This window comes from Lissotriton helveticus, chromosome 7 (assembly GCF_964261635.1).
Source record: "Lissotriton helveticus chromosome 7, aLisHel1.1, whole genome shotgun sequence".
Lineage (NCBI taxonomy): Eukaryota > Metazoa > Chordata > Amphibia > Caudata > Salamandridae > Lissotriton > Lissotriton helveticus.
In genome coordinates, this window is record NC_136068.1 from 1,093,951,901 (window position 1) to 1,093,968,559 (window position 16,659).

General features: G+C 44.7%; 1 protein-coding gene across 2 annotated transcripts in view; it reads right to left on the reverse strand.

Annotated features, from left to right (window-relative positions):
- The window catches only part of LOC144770024 (uncharacterized), a 33,489-nt gene that overhangs the window by 15,436 nt on the left and 1,394 nt on the right, over positions 1 to 16,659 (reverse strand). The window lies entirely within an intron of this gene.

A 16,659-nucleotide genomic window follows, 5' to 3' on the forward strand; every position in this document is an offset into this window, starting at 1 on the left:
CAAACCACAAACCACCCTGCCCTGTGGTCATGAGCCGTGGGCACATGTCATCGACGCAATACTTCACTGAGGAATAAGGAACAAGCAACAAAGATTACAGTTGGGGTGACATTTTATTGCACAAAACACAGGTATTTCAATAAAACGCATTTCTAGTGAATATTCTTTAAGACAATCTGGCTTCACTCTGCCAGGAGTATAAAATAGATCGAACTTGCTTCTAAAATGCTGCGAGGCAAGCTGAAATGAGTAACTCTTAAAAATGCACAATGGAAAACTGCCAGAGATTCAAAGATATGGAGTACATTTCTTATGAAAACATAGTGCCTAGAATTAAGCCTTTCTGATGAGAATGATTCATGCAAGTCAAACATTTTGAAGAGACCCAGAATGTGAGTGGCCAGGATTATTGAAAAGGCACAATTGAAATTAGTTGGGGTAAGCAGGACACTCTATAAAGTCTAGTGCCCAGAAGCCCCTTAGCCTATGGAGACTATCCCAGCAGGACCTAATAGCCTAAGTGAACCTAAAATGCAAGGGATTGGGTGTGAATGGAAAGTACAGAGCAAGGACAGACATTTAAAAGACAAAAGTATTATCTGGCTTAGGGTGCCCACCACCTGAGAGAGAGGAATTGACACCCCAAGTCAGACAATCGACTAGCCGGAGAGCCTGCATGCAAGAAGTCGCATTAGCAGAACTCTGGCTTCAGATTTGACGGGCTGAATCTAATATACCTGAAAAATGCAGAAATAACACTGTTCTGAAGCCTTTTCTGACGCACTTTCTGCAGGTGGTTTAACCACATGTGTTCTAGGACACTGGAAGGACACCCTTAAAGAACATTCTGTTCTCTAAAAGAGGACATTGTGTTCTTCAAAAGAGAACATCTTGTACATTTCTAAAAATATATGTGTTGGAGCGGAACTTACGACAGGTGCTGAGGTGCTGTGACATTTATTTCATGCAAGCTATCTTTCAAAACAACATTTCTGCAAGATTCCAAGATGTGCCAACTTGTAATGGCTGAGTCTGTGTACGTGTGTGTGTATGTGGTGTCTTGCAATGGGGCTTGTGAAAGGCTACTGTAACTTTCAGGTTTGCTCAATTGCCTCGCTGTGTTCAGCACATCAGAAATGCACGTTTAAAACTATTTAGGCTCAGTGGATTCTGTTAACATAAGCCGGTGGCTTTTGGCCTTTGGCTTGGGCCTACAACCCCGGGATTCAGGGGATCCGTGGGATTTCATTTGCTGATTTTATATGGTGGAAACCTGGTCATTTTAGCCTATTTTCGGATTTTGTCAAGTAGGGCTCACATCAGACCTTCACCCTACCAAAGTCGATAAAAACGCCCCTCTATCACATACCACTCCCATTCTCTCATAATGGCTATTGCACGGCTTGGTTTGGAGTCTTGTGGGCAGCACATGCTAATAAGATTTATAGCTTTGATAATGATGGTAACCCGCAGGCAAAAGGATCAGATTTAGAAGTAGAGGAATATGGTGGTCATGGTGATTATATCACTAAGTATGTTAATTTGTTCTCTCTTATGCTTTCTGTACTCATGAAGTTTTATGTATCTGGAATATATATTTTTTATTATTTAATTAGACAAAATGTGTTTAGTTGAGTCTAAGGGAGGGACTGTTGAACTGTAAAAAATGTATTCTGTTAAGTTAACCTTGTCTACCAGCCCACATTTTGTGTTTCTGCAAGGACTTTTGCAAAGTTAAGAGTTACGTGTTCACTGAATAGCTGGTTGTGCTGATAATGCTTGCATGCCAGGGTGGTGCCCTGCCCTGCAGAAAGGCCGGAGCACATAGATGTTTTATCTATAAGCCACCAATGCCTCTAACCTCCCTTGCCTATTTACAAAGATGACATGGGTAGTGGTTTATCAGGATTCAACAGTTCAGCATGTAAGCATTATACAAAGGGGTTGTGTAAGGGGTTTTGTAAGAGGTTGTGTAAGCATTACATAACAATGACAAATGGGTTTTACAGCTTGTCTTACTGTACCAAAATGTATACATACAGTGTTTTCACCTGATCTTGTTAGCCCCCTCCCTACGGCACTTGCAATGTCTGAAAGGTGGGACTCCTCTCATGAGATGTAATAAACTTGTGTTCTGTTCCACTCCAGTGTCGATCCTCATTTTGTGAACCCGTAGACAAAGGGTGGCCCTGCACCAGTGAGACAGATAAGATATCTCACTTCTACACTGATGGTGCAAAACTCTACATTAGTAATTAAAATCCTACAGGCTTATCCAGAAATGCATGTCATGCACCTGCGTAAACCTTAATCTGACCAAGCCGGAATATCTCCTGATTCAGGCTTGACTATCTAACATGACCCTACATTACTTCAACCCAAATCTGACAGCTAGTGTGGATTTACTTGGGTCCACCCTTTACACTGCCCTCTCTTTCAAAGAATACACTGCCAGAGACCTTAAGTGACATTATGCATGCTCCTCCTGAAAACATGCAACACTTTACTTCAAGAACATACTTTAGGACAATAGTGCAAGCCATGGATGGTTCTCTCCTAGCTGGATGGAGGCAACACTCAACAACTTCCCTGAATCCACATATGCATACCTGAAAAGTATCCTACATGCTGTGGCATTTCTAAGCAAGGGACCGAAGAAGTCTGACTACATCAGTCTCAGACTACCTAAGGTAAACAGCGTTACACCAGGAAATAGGACATCACCTGGCTGGAGATGAATGCATGGGAGAAAGAAAAGATGAGAAGACAGTCCTAAAATTTCTTTGCACTTTGTATCTGGAACAACATCAAAACAGCCCCCCTCCCTGAGCCTCATTAGGTCCTGGGGACTTGATTCCCCCACACTTTATGTAATCTAAAGAGGAGGGGGCCATGTGACACCCTACCCGAGCCTCATTAGACCCTGGGGACCCTATCCCACGGGGCTGTATTTCTTTTTTAAATGGGAGGTGGCTGTGTGGCCCCCTCCCCGTGCCTCATTAGGCTCTGGGACCCCATCCCCCAAGGCCCTATGTGCTTTAAATGGGGCCCTGTGGCCTCCCCTCCCCTCCCTGAGCCTTATTAGGCCCTGGGGACCCCATCCACCAAGCATTTTGTTTTTGAAGGTGAGGTTGGCCGCATGGCCCCAATCCTCAGTAGCCCCTGGGGACCCCATACCCCAGGGCCATGTGTATTTAAAAGTAAGGGGATAGCACAGCACCTAACCCTGAGCTTATCATGACCCTAGGGACCCCAACCTCCAGGGCCCAATATACTATTCAAATGTGGGTGCCCCAGTGGCTACCCAAGGTACCCTCCTAGCACAATGTTGGGTGCTACAGGGGAGCCCAGGTCCTCTGGCACCAACCAGCTCTTCACTTGCTGCGGGAGTTGGCATTGCTCCACCCATATCTTGATCTGTTTCCCTGCCTGTACCAATGCGGGCAGGGAAAAAAATCTTAAGTCTCCTCCCTGCTGACTGGATCATTTCTAAAGGTCCCACTTGCTGGGACCAGACTATGGGGCCGATTAGGATGGCGGACGGACTTGCGTCCGTCCGCCACCCCTGAGTAGGAGGGACTGTCCGCATGGGCAGCGGCGGTCCCTCCATGGCAATTAGGATGTGACCGCCATCCTGGCGGTCACATCCTGTATGTTTTACATTGCGGCGGGTGCTGCTTGAAGCAGCACCCGCCACAATATAAAAAACGAAAGCTGTGCAATTGCATGCACAAAGCGGCAGGCACCGCGCGGTGCCTGCCGCTTCGTGCACGCAAAGGCAGGGGGGTACCATAAGTACCCCCCATGTGCACCCCCCACGCAACCTTCACCCAGGGGGCCCGCAACGGGCCCCCAAAGTGATTGTCCGTATGCTTTTCCACGGCGGAAAAGCCGCCGCGGAAAAGCATTACTTTCCCTACATCCTAATATGGCTGGCGGTGTCTGATAGACACCGCCTGCCATGTTAGTGCTTTTCCGCCGTGGTCGCCTTCCGACCGCGGCGGAAAAGCGGCGGACAGATAGTGAGACCCACCAGCCATCCTGATTTGGCGGTGGGTCTTTCAGGCCTCCTCGGCGGATTTCCCGCATACTCTGGGCCGGCGGTGGCTTCCGCCGGCCCGGAGTATGCGGGAAATCCGCCATCATAATGACCCCCTTTGTGTTTGCACCCGTTTGTCAGGAATTTAAAAAAAGCTCCCGTCAGGCTGGATCAAACATAAGTTTTCATGTCTGCGCTGGTGCGGGCAGTGAAACTACTGAGTCCCAAGTGTGGGCTCCCACATCTCCTGGGGCCATTAATTGCTCAGGGAGGTGGCCGTGCAGCTTGCTCCCTTTTAAATATTTTATTGAACTCAGGATGGGCTTCCTGGGGCCTAGTATGGCTCGAGAGAGGTTGCCCATGACCCCCTCCACTTTAATTAAATAAATCAGCCCTGGGGAGTTCGGGTCCCCGAGGCCTTTCAAGGCTCAGTGAGGGATGCTCCATGGCCCCTCTCCCCTTTTGTGCACTTTTCTGCCCCCGGAGTGGGGCCCACGGCCTATAATGGCTCTTGGAAGGTGGCTGTACATCCCCTCTCCCACCGAAATGCAGCCTTGGGGTGGGCTCCCCAGGCCTACAGCAGCTTGGTGAGGGGGACCGCTCGCACCCTCCCCTTGATTAAGCAATGCAGGTCAGGGCCACCATTTGTTTTATTTTTTATGATCCCTCTGGATCGCTGTACAAGTTGCTGGGTTTTTTCAATTTTAGACCCGAGGGACCCCCTCCACGTCTAAAATTGAAAGGTTCGGGGTGGGTTAGTTTTCCCTACACTGCCTCCTTTCATCTTTTTCCCCCAAACTTCAGATGAGGGGACCAAGTCCCCGAGTCCTGTAATGGCTGCCATCAACATTTTTCTGATGTTGCTGGCAGCCAATCAGAGCGCTCGCTGCACACTGAGTCTGACGCCCATGAGAGCGAACTGTCCAGCTATACAAATATTTTTGATCCTTCAGTACTAAAAAATTACTGAACATATTTACACCGAATCACAGAAAGTCCACTCTGTGGACCAAGATCTAGCTTCCTGCCAAATGTGGTGCAATTCCGTTCAGCAGTTTTGCTGTAGCCCTTCTTAAACAAGTCTATGGAAAATGCATGGGGATTTTGAGTTTCAGGAACCCCTTTCTTCCTTCACCCCTACACCTTTGATTCAAAAACGAGGCAAAAAAGAGCACTTTTTTGGCAACGTTTCGTGGAGATTTGTCAAATAATGGCAAAGATATCTTCAAAAAAACTGCATATCCTATGGTATCCTGACCTAACATTAACTTGATTATATATATATATATGCCCCTGCAAAAAAGATTTATATAGGTAGTACAATGGTGCCTGTATTTAAAAGAATATTGCAACATCGAAGAGCAATTGTTAACCAGGATAAGACATACCCTATTGCCAGACATTTTCAAACTCATCACCAAAGGGATCCCGCAGGCTTACAATATAGTTGTATAGCCGAAGTACCCAGAAAGAAAAGAGGGGGAAATAGGAGGGAGAAGGAACTCCGTAGACTAGAAACATTATATACTGGAGTGTGACAACACGGAACCACACAGGTTAAATAAAGATGAGGATCTGCACACCTGTCTGGGGTAAATTGATGATGAGGCGAAATGATAAACAATAATGAAATGAGATTGAGCGAGCACATTTAAGTACCAATTATTTTCAAATCTCTATGTTGTAATGTTACATTTTTGGATGATGAGCGAAGGAAGCAGAGAAAAACATTAGACAAAGATGGTTTAGCCTGAGCACTTTGTATGTAGGATAATACAGTGATAAACTCTTTTAGTAACCATGGGAGGAATGGTATGAAAAAGAAAGTAAGAAAAGAAAAGAAAGAAATGTGAAAAAAAGTTCCACTTCTTTTTAATCACATATTTTAAAGTGTATTTTGTAAAGTATATGATGATATTTATTGTGGTTTTATATATAAATAATATACGCGAGAGCACTTGCACTTTATGATTATCTAGTACTGTAGGCAAGTATACTAGCACTAATTTAAATGAAATTATAAATATATACTTAAGCACTAGCACTTTTACTAAGAGAGAACTGTTCTGACAAAAGCATTTACACTTTATTTTATTGATTGATTAACTATGAAATGAATGTCTAAATTAAGCCCTAGCACTTTGAAATGTCAATAGTCTTTGTCGTATGAATAATTATATTTTAGCACCTAGTAGAACAAGTGAAAACAGCCACATGGCACAGTGAAATTGAAGAAAGGATCGCAATTCTGTAATTAATTGCAAGTAATTAATTTTGCGGCGATGAGAGGAAAGAATTCTTTGAATTGTTCAGATTTAATTGTAATTAATTTAATTGGTGAATTGTATGGAGATAGATTGCATTTAATAGTTGGTAGTCTAACACGTTCCAAGATGGCGCCTGCCGAGACAGTGAAATTATCTTCTGTTCACTAAACAAACTGTTGTCGTTCACCCATGTCAATGTTTGTAATGAGTATTTTATTGAGAAACATATGGCGCCTCTACATCGTGAACAAGGTAGCGTGAAGCTACCGATATGCGTAGATGTTGTTGTTTAAATAAATAAATCCGAGTGATTATTAGCTTCTTGGAGTGCTGAATGATCTTTGCTGCAAGCGGTGATCCCATGTGATATATATATGTATATATATATATATATTGTCGCTACAAAATCCAACACGCAGTCCTGCGAAATTAGAAGCAGCACTCACAGGGGGGTACAAAGCCAAAACTTCTTTATTTGGCAACCAGCACACACAAGACGCGTTTCGGCGATGAGCCTTCGTCAATTGCAACTTGGAACGCGCCGCCATTGTTTTTAAAACAGATACAATGTAATCGTCATAATGATGGCATGAACAACAACAAAGGACTACTCGTGTGCTACAATGAGCACCATCTTAGGAGTACTTTTTACAGTGAAAAACGACAAAGATATATATCACTCGCTTTTCCTGTTGTTATGGATATGAGAGCGTCAAATACATATTTGGCAATCTACAAACCATTTACTCTAGCCCTGAATGGGCATAAATTTTAACCACATATAATTTTGCCCTCAGATGGGCTTACGTTGTGCCACCAATTTTTGCTGACATGATTACATACACACACACTAGTTAAAAAGGCAGTTTATGAAACACACAATGCTCTGATGAAAAATAGAAAAGATTTTTAAAGTGAAAAGAAAAGAAAAGAAGAAACAAAGAGAAAAAAAGAGAAAAAGAAAGAACACATCAGAAGCACAAGACCAATTCATTTGTTATTTCAAGATTCAGTGATTTACGATATTTACACAGTATTAGTAACCCAAATGGACTGCTAAATCCTCATGTGTATTAAGTCCATAAGGGCTCTTACTCTGTAGGTCTATAATATATCGTGACTCGAGCCGCCGTAATTTTTGTAAGCGGTCACCCCCCCGGGGTAAGGGTGGGACACTATCTAGACAAAAATAGGCCAACAGATCCCTGTTGCGACTATGCATTTTGTCAAAGTGTCGTGCCACAGGATATGACTCATCTAAATTGCTGATGGCACGCATGTGCTCCAATATACGTAATTTTACGGGATTGATGGTACTCCCGACGTATCTTAGACCACATGGGCACATCAAACAATAAATGGCATACGGTGTTGTGCATGTCAGAAACTTTTTTATATTTTTTGGGGTTTTTAAACCTGGGATTTCATAGCTGAGGGTCCTTTTGCTAATTTTGCAGGCCTTACAACGGCCACATGGAAAGAAACCATTGAGAGGTATTTTATTGGATACATTAGGTTTAACCGTAAGATGACTATGCACTAAATCATCTTTCAACGCTCTTGCTTTACGGTAAGTTATCAGCGGATTGCTCGGTAAATCGTCCCTGATGACATTGTCCGTTAGTAAAATGTTCCAATTCTTTTTCAGAATTTTACGAACCTGTTCTGAATTTTGTGAATAGGTCGTAATTAGTCTGAAAGTGTTAGAGTTTTGTTTTTTGTTCTCTTTAGGTTTCAATAGGTCTAATCTAGATCTTTTCTTGACTTTGTTAAGAGCTTGTCTAAGCACGCCCTCATTGTATCCCCTCACCTTAAATCTGTTTATGCATGGTTTGGCTGCCTTTTCAAACTCTGCTTCGGTGGAACAGTTTCTTTTGAGTCTTAAAAGTTCCCCGTAGGGAATACTTTTAATGAGTTTTTTGGGATGATGGCTTGTTGCGTGTAATGTACAGTTCCCTGCTGTGGCTTTCCGATACAGCTTCGTATGTAAGGTATCCCCTTCCACAAAAATGGTCAGGTCTAGGAAGTTAACCTCTGAGTCACTTATTTCACCACTGAATTTCAAATTTACATTATTCTCGTTCAAGACACCCACATAGGTTTTAGCCTCCTCTATTGTCCCATCAAATATAATCAACAGATCGTCGATGTAACGATTCCATGATTTTATTTTCCCATTCCATGTGTTGTTATTGTCGTTCCAGGCTATTTGTTCCTCCCACCAGCCAACGCTTAAATTAGCGTAGCTGGGGGAGGAGCAAGAACCCATGGCTACACCTGACTGTTGTTTATACAGTTGTCCCTTAAAGACAAAGATATTGTTGTGTAAACCAAAGGTTATAAATTCCATGAGCATTTTATTATGCTCATAGTATTCCACACCCTTTGTTTGTAAGAAACTATGTATGGCCCGTAGCCCATCTGTGTGTGCAATACTTGTGTATAAGCTGGTGATGTCCATCACCAGCATACAATAACCTGGTTTCCATGTGAACTCACTTAGTATATTCAAAAGATGTGTGGTATCTTTTAAATACGACTTCAAAGTAATAACAAAAGGAAACAAAAATGAGTCCACATACATAGATAAATGTTCTGTTAACCCCCCTAGAGAAGATACAATCGGTCGTCCAGGAGGGTTTATACTGTCCTTGTGTATCTTGGGAAGATGGTAAAAGGTTGGAGTAATGGGGTTCATACAACGAAGAAACAGAAATTCGTCACTGTTTAGCATGTCTTTATTATACCATATGGTGATCATTTCATGGTATTCTCTTATGCTATTTTGATATTCCAAGTTCGTAATTTTGATATAGCATGAGGTATCGTTTAGTTGTCTGGAAGCTTCCTTTTCATATTGTGAGACTGTCATGAGTACGATATTACCTCCTTTGTCAGATGGTTTGCATATTAGGGAAGACTCATCACATAACTCTCTGAAAGCCATTTGTTGTTTTTTGTCAAAATTCTTTTTCACATCCTTTTGATACTGTACATCATGTCTTAATTTTTTCAGATCTTTGATCACCGTTTCTGAAAATATATCTATGGCATCCGTTGTTGTTGGAGGCATAAAGATCGATGCTGGTTTAAAAGAAGAAATCCCTCCTTTTAGTTGGACATCCATTGCTGAAACCATTTGTGTATTTGAGATATTTCTACTTTCCTCTCCCAAACTTTCCGCTCGCAGTTCTTCCATGGTGATGATCCCACTTAGATCTTTGCACAGAAGGCCTTCTGTGCATTTTCCTGGAGCTTTCTTTGTATTGGGTTTTGTTGATGTAGGTTTCAATTTGTAAAATTTATGTAGCTTTAACTTTCTCACGAATTTGAAAAGATCAATGCGTGTTTGCGCAAATTCAAAATTTCTCTGCGGACAAAAGGAAAGACCTAGTTTGAGTATGTTTTCTTCCTCCAAAGTTAATACCTTTGTTGTCAGGTTAATGATGGATAGATCTTCTATTTTTTCTAATTCCTCTTGTTGAAGGTCTTTTTGCTCCTGGTCACCGGGGGTGATCTTGCTGTTTTTTTGACTCCAGCCCCCCCTCCGCGTTTTCCTCGTGGAGCTCTTTGTTCTGGGGGTTTTCCCCTGCCACCTTCCTGCTGTTTCCTCATGACTTGAAATTCCGTGTAAAAATGGGAGCTTGTGGAGGCTCCCATTCCTTCCTCTACGGAATCCTCATCAGGTGTCACTTCGGATTCAGAGGTTTCTTGTACTGTAGGCGGCGGTCCCGCTTGTTTTTTCTGAATTTCTTTTCTGGGATTATCATATTTTTTTGAGAATGTTAAAACTCTGCCCAGCCTGTAATCTTTTTCATCGCGATCGAATTTCTCTTCTTTTCGTTGTTTGATTTTTTGTTCATATGCTTTTAATCGTTTCTTCATTTGGTCTCGCTTTTCTTTAATGCCCTCCTGATCTCTTTCCTTTTCCAATTCCTCCTCCAAATCCTTAATTGAAGCCAGTGCCTTATCGCGGTCACTCCATGCAAAACGTACTAGTATTACTAGCATTCCCTGGCATGAGTCCGCTATATGTTCTGCCCAGGCATCTAACAACAAAGGATCCGGATTTTCATACGCAGGTATGGTGTATATTCTTAATCCTCTGGGCACACGTTTTACCTCCATATAATTTTGCAGGGAGGTGGCCTCCCACCACTTACGAATTTCTCTTTCGTATAGGCGTTCCAAGGAGGTTAGCTTCGCATTCAACGTGGAGGGAATAGCACTATGACCTGCTTGATCAGAGCTTTCACTGTGTTGCTTCTTTTTAAACATGCCTAATGCGGCTTCTTTACGTTCACTTTCGCAAAACATAGTTCAAAAATTATAGGATGCTGCAGCCGCAGCTCCTTCGAGATGTAAGTGCCTGACCCCTTCGCTCTATTTGTTATGAAACGTGGTAATTCTCTGAGCCCAGATACGGGGAAATAGAATGGAAGTCTATTGCCGCTTACCGGTTTTCCACTCGTCGGCTGTCTTTGTTCACAGATGTTTCTCCGACGTGAAGGCAGAAAATGCAACGGTCCCGGCAATATTTGTTCCTTGTCTTCCCCAAGCTTTGAATCACGTTTTCTCACACATGGTGCAGCTGGAAAATTAATGCTTGCTCCCAACGATACACCAGCCTGCTGCACTCACGAGCGGGTGCTCCTTTAGGTGGGGGTGTGCCCATCCAATATATTGTCGCTACAAAATCCAACACGCAGTCCTGCGAAATTAGAAGCAGCACTCACAGTGTAGATTGCCAAATATGTATTTGACGCTCTCATATCCATAACAACAGGAAAAGCGAGTGATATATATCTTTGTCGTTTTTCACTGTAAAAAGTACTCCTAAGATGGTGCTCATTGTAGCACACGAGTAGTCCTTTGTTGTTGTTCATGCCATCATTATGACGATTACATTGTATCTGTTTTAAAAACAATGGCGGCGCGTTCCAAGTTGCAATTGACGAAGGCTCATCGCCGAAACGCGTCTTGTGTGCGTCTTGTGTGTGCTGGTTGCCAAATAAAGAAGTTTTGGCTTTGTACCCCCCTGTGAGTGCTGCTTCTAATTTCGCAGGACTGCGTGTTGGATTTTGTAGCGACAATATATTGGATGGGCACACCCCCACCTAAAGGAGCACCCGCTCGTGAGTGCAGCAGGCTGGTGTATCGTTGGGAGCAAGCATATATATATATATATATATATATATATATATATATATATATATATATATTCACTGAAAAAACCATAGGTTATAGACCATATATAGTTAGGAATTAGCATTTACAAAACCTTGAAAATTCACTGAAAAAACCATAGGTTATAGACCATATATAGTTAGGAATTAGCATTTACAAAACCTTATTTTACTCACACAAAACCATTGAAATTCGCATATATAGTTAGTTGTACTAGCTATATATCGCGCACCCGCAATCCACTGCTGATCATGTCACATATTACATCATTCATGACATGGTCAGTGACATCACTGATGACATCACTGATGACATCTCAAATGACATCACTGATGACATCACTGATGACATCTCAAATGACATCACTGATGACATCTCATTTGACATTACTGAGCACATCACTGATGACATTATTCATGTGATAATACGATGAACCTCTTCAGAATCTAATATAACCTTAGATACACTCAGTGTAAACAGACACTCACAGACTGTCACTCATCCATGGAGTTACTCACACACCTACTCAGTCATGCAAAGAATCAATCACACCTCCATTTTCTCAACTATACAGTTATACACACCTTACTTATTCAAACATATACTAACACATATTTACTCTCTTATACAATCCCTGATACAAGTTCACAATGATCCATACAGCCACTCACACATTCACTAGCTCTTTATGCACAGTTATTTATATATGTCAACTCTCACATGTACTGTGTTTTACATATGTACTTACTTTGACATGTAGCACTGAGATATCCATTCACTCACCAATACACTCATGCACACAGTCAACCGCCCATACAGCTGTTTCCACATGCACTTTTGAACCCATACATCTAGTGAATCAACTGCTCACACATCTATGCACAGAGTCATACACCTCCCAGCCACCCACACACACACTCAGTCTCCCATACAAATACTTGGGAAACCAATCAATAACCCATATAGTTACTCATATAGCTACTGATCAACACATGCAGCAGTTTACAGAACAACAGACATAATGATGCACAAATTAAGACAGTTTAGTCACTAACCCATGCACTCAGTGAGACACATTTAATCACTCACTCATACAGTCAGTCATGCACCTACTAAATCCTTCATCCAGACACTTATACATCCACTCATTCTTCAATATGTAAGACATATTTTAACTTTACAGAAATACACAGTCACTGGATTATGTCATCAGTGATGTCATCAGTGATGTCATTTGAGATGTCATCAGTGATGTCATTTGAGATGTCATCAGTGATGTCATCAGTGATGTCACTGACCATGTCATGAATGATGTAATATGTGACATGATCAGCAGTGGATTGCGGGTGCGCGATATATAGTTAGTACAACTAACTATATATGCGAACTTCAATGGTTTGTGTGAGTAAAATAAGGTTTTGTAAATGCTAATTCCTAACTATATATGGTCTATAACCTATGGTTTTTTCAGTGAAGATCTTAAGCTAAAGTGGGTGCCGAGAATGGTTCAAAAGTGAAGAACATTTTAAAAAAGGAATTTTCTATTTCTTAACTTTGTGAGCAATTGTGGCACTGCGCTTTAGCTTAAGATCTATACAGTTAAAGCGCGAGTGCCGCGATTGAAACCAAAATAAATAAAGAGAAAAAAAGGCATGTTTGCCAATGCAACTAACCAAAGGAAAGGTGCATGCACCATTATTCCTGCTGGGGTGCCATGAGAAAAACATTTTGAAACTAGGCTGAAGCTATTGCCGTCCACATGCTGCAAGAAACCCTCACTTTGAATGCGATGGAAGGTAGCACATGGGAGGAGTGGTGGGAGGGGCTGAAATGACTAATGCCTTTTCTCAAACAAGCTGTCGCCACACCATTGTCGAATGAAAAGAAAAAGTGCTCACCCAATAATTAGAAGACACTGTGTCACGGTGCGGAGTAAAAGAAAAGTGGGCGGGGCGAAAAGGAGTTAGGGCGGTAACAAGGAGGGACTAAAAAGCCTCACTCGCAATGACAAGCCAGCATTTACCATAAACAATGACGAAAGCCAATGAAAATACGAGGCGGAGACTACACTCCAGTTCTGAATATTAGCGAATACAAGAGGTCTCGCAGAGCGAGCAGCGCATGCGCGCTGCAACGCCAGCGGAGACCTAAACAAGCATTTACAATGCAATTTTATCTGCATTGTTAAAGTTAGAGCTATTGGCATTGCTCATGGCATTATTAGGTCGAGCCTGTCCCATTCCGCAGGAATGGATAGGATCGAATTCATGTCGGCAAAATCCTCTTCAAACTAAGGGGTTTCAGCCCGGCGTTTTCTTGCAGTTCACGTGAACATGCACGAGCATTCACGGCCAGGGCTTCTCCTCCCCTAGCAGCACTCCTCCCACACCAGCAACTCCCCCCTCCCACACCAGCACCTCCCCTCTCTCTCCCCGCAAACACAGCCTTGCCGTAGCAGCACTCCTCCCACACCAGCACCTCCCCTCTCTCTCCCCGCAAACACAGCCTTCCTTTCATTTCTCCTCCCCCTCCCCAGCCAGCTTCCCCCAGGCCGTGTTCCCTCAGATATGCTATTGCATATCGTTTGCTACCTCTTGTATTTTGTTGCTCTTGATACTTGCACAACTGTCACTATTGTCTCATGTAACGTAACGTTTGCTTTTGTAACATGCTCACTTGTAATTTTGGCTTCATGTATCTAAAAACGCCTCCCTCGCGCTCCTTTCTCCCTCTCTCCCGCTGCCTAGTCCTCCCACCCCCTCCCTCTCCAGCGCGCGCTCCACTCGCATCTGCCTGCTGCTCCCCCGCCCACCCCCCCACTCCCCCAACCAGCAATGCCGAGAAGCTTGTTTCCTCTAAGAACATATCGTTTGCTACCTCTTGTATTTTGTTGCTCTTGATACTTGCACAACTGTCACTATTGTCTCATGTAACGTAACGTTTGCTTTTGTAATAAGCTCACTTGTAATTTTGGCTTCATGTATCTAAAAACGCCTCCCTCGCGCTCCTTTCTCCCTTTCTCCCGCTGCCTAGTCCTCCCACCCCCTCCCTCTCCAGCGCGCGCTCCACTCGCATATGCCTGCTGCTTCCCCGCCCACCCCCCCACTCCCCCAACCAGCAATGCCGAGAAGCTTGTTTCCTCTAAGAACATATCGTTTGCTACCTCTTGTATTTTGTTGCTCTTGATACTTGCACAACTGTCACTATTGTCTCATGTAACGTAACGTTTGCTTTTGTAACATGCTCACTTGTAATTTTGGCTTCATGTATCTAACAAGCATTGGCATAGCCAATAGGTCTCGCTTGTGGGACCTTATAAGTATTTAGTTTTGCAGCACAATATCCGAGTTGCATAATCGGATATTGTGCTGCAAAACTAAATACTTATAAGGTCCCACAAGCGAGACCTATTGGCAATGCCAATGCTTGTTTTTATTTATGTTTTTGTTTTTAAAACATAAATAAATGGCATTGTCATTTACAATGCCAATAGCTTAATAGCTCGCAAATGCGAGATCTATTGCATTTGCACCCACACAGAGCCACCCCCACACACACAGAGCCACCCACACACACACACAGAGCCACCCCCACACACAGAGCCACCCCCACACACACACACAGAGCAACACACACACAGAGCCACACACACAAACAGAGCCACACACAGCGAACAGAGGCCAGAAAAAATGCTCACAACAAGGGAACAGGGGCCAGGAGAGCAAGCACAGCCAGGGGGCAGGAGAGCAAGCACAGCCAGGGGGCAGGAGAGCAAGCACAGCCAGGGGGCAGGAGAGCAAGCACAGCCAGGGGGCAGGAGAGCAAGCACAGCCAGGGGGAAAAGCAAGCATAGAGAGGGGGCAGGAGAGCGAGCACAGCCAGGGGGCAGGAGAGCAAGCACAGCCAGGGGGCAGGAGAGCAAGCACAGCCAGGGGGCAGGAAAGCAAGCACAGCCAGGGGGCAGGAGAGCAAGCACAGCCAGGGGGCAGGAGAGCAAGCACAGTCAGGGGGCAGGAGAGCAAGCACAGCGAGAATCCTGTAACCCTTTTTTATAGCAGTGTACAAAGCGCCCATGGGCCAGAGCCCAGCGAGAGTTGCAGAGCTTGGATGAACTGAGCTCCCCACCCCCGGTCAGCAGCAGACCCTGCATCACACGGGGCAACATCGGTGGGGGTGGGGTTGTTGTTGAGCTCGGATCAGGGGGCGGCAGAGTTCGGGGGATAGCACCCCTCGGGCTGAGCAGAGCTCGGGTGGAGGATCGGGTGGCAGGTGACAGCGGAGCCCAGGGGGCAGGAGAGCAAGCACAGCCATGGGGCAGGAGAGCAAGCACAGCCCGGTCAGCAGCAGACCCCGCATCACACGTGACAGCATCGGTGGGGGTGGGGTTGTTGCAGAGCTCGGATCCGGGGGAGGCAGAGTTCGGGGGATAGCACCCCTCGGGGTGAGCAGAGCTCGAGTGGAGGCTCGGGCTGCAGGTGACAGCGGAGCTCGAACCGGGAGCTCTAAAGAGGGAACGGCGGTCGGTGGATGTGGGGGGGGGGCAGAAATCGAAGATCAGGGTGGAAGGTGGCGGAGGAGAGGGCAGATCACGGGCAGGGGGTGCACACGGGTAAAGGGTGCACCAGCGCTCTGACCCGGACGTTGGGAAGGAGGGGGAATTTGGCCTGCTGGGGAAGGGAAGTGCCCAGGCAGGGGGGAGGAGTTTGGGGGCACTTGGGCCGGAAAGCAAGCACAACGAGGGGGCAGACGCACAAGGAGGGGGCCGGACAGCAAACAAAACGAGGGGACAGACGCACAACGAGGGGGCCGGACAGCAAACACAACGAGGGGGCAGACGCACAAGCCAGAAAAACAATCACAGCGAGGCCGAGGGGGCAGATGCACAATGAGGGGGCCGGAAAGCAAACACAACGAGGGGGCAGACGCACAAGCCAGAAAAACAATCACAACGAGGCAAGAAGAGGCAAGAAGAGGCAAGAAAAGCGAGCACTCACCGGAGGACTCTGCAGCTTCTCTACTTCTTCCAGCGGCGGTCCAGCAGAAATGGCTTCCGAAAAGCCCCGACATTTTCGGATTCGGGGGCGTGGTTTTCTTTCTCTCCTCTTCCCATTGGCTGGAAGGTAAAATTCCAGCCAATGGGAAGAGGAGAGAAAGAAAACAGAAAGA